The sequence below is a fragment of the Ceratotherium simum genome, chromosome 29 (assembly GCF_057802395.1).
Source record: "Ceratotherium simum simum isolate JZ-2026a chromosome 29, ASM5780239v1, whole genome shotgun sequence".
Classification (NCBI taxonomy): domain Eukaryota; kingdom Metazoa; phylum Chordata; class Mammalia; order Perissodactyla; family Rhinocerotidae; genus Ceratotherium; species Ceratotherium simum.
Window position 1 is genome coordinate 30,166,315 of NC_141928.1, and position 5,815 is coordinate 30,172,129.

General features: G+C 37.3%; 1 pseudogene; it reads left to right on the forward strand.

Annotated features, from left to right (window-relative positions):
- The first annotated feature begins 3,139 nt into the window (after positions 1-3,139).
- On the forward strand, positions 3,140-4,017 carry LOC101402257 (olfactory receptor 13F1-like; annotated as a pseudogene).
- Positions 4,018-5,815: the final 1,798 nt, after the last annotated feature.

The window sequence follows — 5,815 nt, forward strand, 5'->3', positions numbered from 1 at the left end:
ACTTTGGAAGTTTTTTGGAGCAGATCATAGCTGGGAATTTGGCAGAAGAAATCTTCAAGTCATGATTTTTCTTAAGAAATTATTTTTAAAATTTTACTTAATAAGAGCTATGTATGTCGAGACTTTGTGAATCAGGCAAGATTTGGGTTGATCTTTTGCAAACCAAGACCATCCATATCCTTTTTCATTGCAATCTTCTGAATGAAATACCTCTGCACAACCAACTTTAATATAGTTTTCATAGAATATTATCATAATTACAAAATTCAGAATCTTTCACTATTTTGAGCACTGCACCAGATTCATAAGAAAGACTGTGCTGAAGATCAACTTTAACTCTAAATTACCTGCTTACCAACTTTAGCTCTAAGTTACATTAAACAAGAAGGAAGATGCTCATCACATGTGCTGAGGTAAATGAGAGCAGACATTATTTATCTCTTTCTGTATTCTCAGATTTATGAAATTTATTGATAGGTCTCAGCTAGATTATGAAACCAGAGTAGAGATATTTCCATCAAAAAGAAGTACTAGTTGGTAGGAAAAATATTGTGTTGAAGAAATGAGTCCTGAATGTGAGATACAACTTTTGGCTATAAGTTTCACATTTTCTCATATACCTCAGTCAAGTCATAAACCCCTCCAAGCATCTCTTAACTTTAAAATGAGAAGGTTGGATCAGAAGTTCTCTGAGTTTATAGTAGCTCTCATATTCTATAAAAGAAGAGCTGGAATGTGTTGGAAAACATTTAATTATCTTAGCGATAATTACTTACTTAGGGAAAGTATCTACATAAAATGACTTGGGATAGTTGAGATTCTGACAAAGAAGTAAGACAAGGGTATGGGAATGATGGGGACTCAATCTGCTGGAGAAAAGGAGAAAGACTCCATTGTTTTTGTTTCTGAAAGGGAGGACAGGAGCATGGTAAAGAGAGAAGAGAAAGGAGAGGTCAAGAGAGGAGCCAGAGCTAGAGCAAGAATACTGGGTTCTGGCTGGGAAAGACCAGTAGAGAAACCCTCAGTGGAAGTGGTCATGTGTGCTGACCAAAATGGACTTCGAGGACCAGAAATGTCTAACTTTCACCTTTCTGGAAATAATCAGTGAAGTGTTTCACATTCATCTGATTGGGAGTTGAAATTTTAACAGATTATGAAGAAGGTGTGAAGTTTGTTATTTGAGTCAATGTGGGCGACTGGAGCAGCATACAGGTAATTATGGTTCTGGAAATCAGGGAGACCATGAAATCATGAATGCTTTGTGATTCTCTGAAATATTAGAGAGGCCATGGAATTGGGGTGGTTGAGGGACAATTGAAAACAAGTGAATCTAGATCCCTGAGATCTGCACAAGATAGGAATTATTGTCCTCCTTGTATAGACTAGACAACCAAGTTTCAAAGAGGCCAAGTGAGTTGCCTAATTTTGCATACCGGTAAGTAGCATGGTTGGATTTAGAGTCCAGGTCTCACACTCTGAGGACAGTGCTGTAATTCCCTACAGAGGAGGATTGTTTGGGAATCATTTCTACATCTTCTCAGAGTACCAGTGGTCATTGTCTTTTCCCCCACTCACTCTACGTCAAATACTTAAAGCTAATAACTCATCATATTTGTTTCATAATTCAGCTAAATCTTTAATGTCACAGATAAGATTTCAGATGTAAATGACAAGTTGAGAGGTTTTCAGGCTTTTATGTCGGCACAGAGAACTACAGGGAAAATGTACTTATTTTTAACAAGTATCAAAAATTTACCATGTTCAAGGCAGCAATGTGTTATTAAAAATCTTAAATGTGAGTTATTACTTTGCTAGTATTGTGGGGAACAAGCTCTTGAGAAGCACACAGTTCAGTGGTGGGAGCAATAGGCAGGTACACATTTGGCTATAGTTCTGTGTGATATACTTGAGTAACATAAGTATGTACAAAGATAAAGCTGTACTTAAGACCATGTCATACAGTCCTGATGATTGAATAAAACAGGCAAGAGAGACAAGATTGGAACTGGGAAGGAAGGGCACTCCAGGTAGATAAACTGTAGATTAAAGACATAAAAATGTAAATAATATTTCATATAAAAATATAAAATAAGTTCTTATTCAAACACAGCTCTCACTGATACCAGCTAGATTTGCCACTGTGCCTACCTTGATGCCTCAGTAGCATTTATTCAAGGAACCAAAACCCACTTATGATGGCACCATTGTTGCTAGTAGTTCAATTCTTGTGGGAAGCAGACTAAGACTAACAAACTCTGTTTCCTGAACTCACCCCATTTTAAATGACAATGAAACAAAGATAGAAGGATTGTAGCATGAGGAACCACAAGATGGTTGTTGTTTCAGACCAGAGTGTTGGGAGATGAGGTTGGAGAAGTAGACAATGATGAGAATGTGAGGCTTGTGTATCTGACTGATTTCATTTTAACTCAATCTTGTAGGACAGTGATTTTTAAACACGTTATCTGTATGTGATCAGTTGTGAGATATGTTGCAAGTAATTTGATTTGCATTATAAAATATTTAGCTTTGAAAATGATTTTCTTTTCAAGAAAATATGGGTTCAAGGTAATCACATATTCAAAAATGCCTTTTTGAAGACAGAAATCAGGTAGTGTTGCAGTGTTTGGACTCTTATCTATCTTCTATTTATATTCCTTAGTATGCAGCGTATCCATCTATCTTACAAAACTTCAGCTTTATAAAGTGCAACGAAATCCTTTCTAATTGCAACTTTTACAAAACATTTTCCTTTGCCCAGAAAACCTCCCCAGTCCTTAACTTGATTAGGTCCAATGCATTTTTTTATTGAGCCAAGTCTTAAAATGTCTTGCTGAGCAGTGCCCCAACAAAGAGTTAGGATTCTTACTCTGTGGTTGCCTAGTACCCTGGGGCATACTTATATCACATTATTATAATTATTTATTTACTTGACTGGATCTTGTACTTTATTGTGTGTTGTCTGAGAGGTGTCATTATGTAATTCAGCTCTAGATCTTCAGTGACTATGAGTGTACTCAATAAATGTTGGATGTCTGAATGAGTAATTAATATGGTATTGCCAGGATAATGATCCTTTTAATGTATCCCTAACAAAAACCTCTTGAGAGTTGGTAGAGCTTAAAATTTTATATCTGCAATGTATACTTTTATTCACTCCAACAGAGGAACAAGAAGGAATAAAATGATAAAGACAAACGTGGCAGTCACTTCAAATTTTATTTTTCTGGGATTTACTCACTACCCCAAAGTTGAAATCACTGTATTTGTGCTGTGCTTGCTGATGTACCTGCTCACCTTGCTGGGTAATATGATTCTGATCTCCATCACCATCCTGGATTCCCGTCTACACACAGTTGTACTTCTCTCTTGCATGATCTCCACAGAGTGTGTGCTCCTGTCCGTGATGGCATATGACTGGTATGTGGCCATCTGCAACCCCGTGAGATACCCCATCATCATGAACAAGAGAGTTTGTGTGCAGATTGCAGCTGGCATCTGGGTGACAGGCTGCCTCACTGCCCTGGTGTCACAGCACCATCTGTGCTGCATCGGTCTGTCTGTGGAAATAGCATAATCAATCATTTCACCTGTGAAATTCTGGCTGTATTGAAACTAGTTTGTGTAGACACTTCCAAGGTGCAGTTAATCATGCTGGTTATCAGCAGACTTCTTCTTCCTATGCCGATGCTCCTCGTTTGTATCTCTTATGCATTTGTCTTCTCCAACATCCTGAGAATCAGCTCAGTGGATGGTTGAGGCAAAGCGTTCTCAATGTGTGCCACTCACCTGACTGTGGTGGTTTTGTTCTACGGGACAGCTGTCTCCATGTACCTGAAGCCCTTGGCTGTAGATTCACAGGAAATAGATAAATTTATGGCTTGGGTATGTGCTGGATTAACCCCCATGTTCAGTCCTATCATCTATAGTCTACAAAACAAAGAGGTGAAAGCAGCCGTGAAAAAATTGCTGATTAGGAACTCTCTTTGTGCTCTTTTAATCCATAGTAGCAAATAATATCAATAAACATTTATCTAAGGGATGTTTAGTGGTGAGTATACGCTAGAACTTTGGGATAATGGGCGAAGACACTCATTTTAAATGAGATGTGTGATTTCCTAAGTCTCTTCCTTGACCGACTACTGAAAAATCGAAGATAATATAGATATATCTTACATAGGCATATCTGAAATCATATATAAATAGGTCTCATGATGAAAATTTTAATGTTCGTTTTGGGTTATAGAGTGTCAATATTACTTTAAACATTGTTACTGTACTGTTGAGTATTTAAAGTTGTATGCATGTAATATACAATTGTAATAACTTGAGTAGTTTTTTAGTTAATTCATGATTAATCTCTGTTTGGCTGAATTGTGTCCCTAGACACATTGTGTCAGAATGTGTCTGTATGTGGAGATATGGCCTTAGAGGAGGTGATTAAGTTAAAATGAAGCTGTTAGTGTGGGCCCTCATACAATCTGAATTCTTTCGTTATAAGAAGAGGAAGTTTCTACACACATACACCAGGGATGCTCACACAGAGGAGAAAGGACATAGAGAGAAGGTGGCTATCTGCAAGTCAAGGAGAAAATCTTGGACTACGAGCCTCCGGAGCTGTGAGCAAATAAATTTCTGTTGTTTAAACTACCCAATCTGTGGTATTTTGTTATAATAGCTTAAGAAAACTAATACAATCTCTTTTTCAGCCTGGTAAATTTAATGGAAATAATCACATATTTTATAAATGTGTGGCTGTGTTTTCCATGTGTGGAACTGTTTGTGCATGCAGATAGATGCATGTGATGTCAATGTCTTTGCTCAAGTGTAAAAAGTCTGCACAATTATATCCTGCATAGGAGTGGGGTGAAGGAGTGCCAGTCAGGCAAAAAATATCAGTAAGTGCAGCAGTATGTTGTTGGTCTAAGGATGCTGACCCTATTTTGTAAATTCAAGGAAGCTACAGGGGGTTCAGTGAAACTGTTAGTACCCTTTTTTATTGTGCTTTTCCCTGATGCCTGGTTCATAAAGCCAAGGGTATGAATGAACCCATTGCACTTAGAAAGAAAAGACATGATATCTGTATTAAGAATTTATAATACCCCAAGCACACTAAATTGGTATAAAATATTGATATATATGAATATATCTTATTATGTAAACCACAATGTACAAGGAATTAAAAATGTAATCTCAGCATCCTTCACAGTATTTGTGTATCCCCTCTGGACCAGATGACTAAATGTGAGGTCAGTCTTATGCTCTTTATCATGGAGTTGTCACCAGAGTCAATAGATTTCTTGTGATGGCTTGGAATCAGGTGAGCATTGCCCATTGTTATAGAAGAAAGATACAGACAATGTTCTGGGATTAACTTTAGGGCATGTGAGAAAATCATACCACAGATTTATCTAGTCTGTTCAAAGGATGACAACCTCATCAAGACAGTAGTTAGACTGGGGTTAATGGACTGACCATTCATTATTCAATGATAATCCTTGAAGGCAATGATCTATGGCCATTGGAAGAATAATAAAAAAGTGAGAGAATGGAGGTGATAGAAAGAAGAAGGAGAGTGTACACAAGTAACAGCTAATGCAGTGATTAGACTTAAGGAAATTATTACTTCCAACTAGTCATATTCACTCATTCTACCCTCATTCAGTGACTTCACCTTCATGCCTGCATAAGGGCAGGGTGAAACTGATCTATGGATGAGGATGTAGAAAGTATCCAAGACTCACAAGCCTCTCTTTCTATATGGAGCCTTCCTAAGTAAAGTTTGTATTCCTTTAAAAATTTCTGTCTTTTTTTA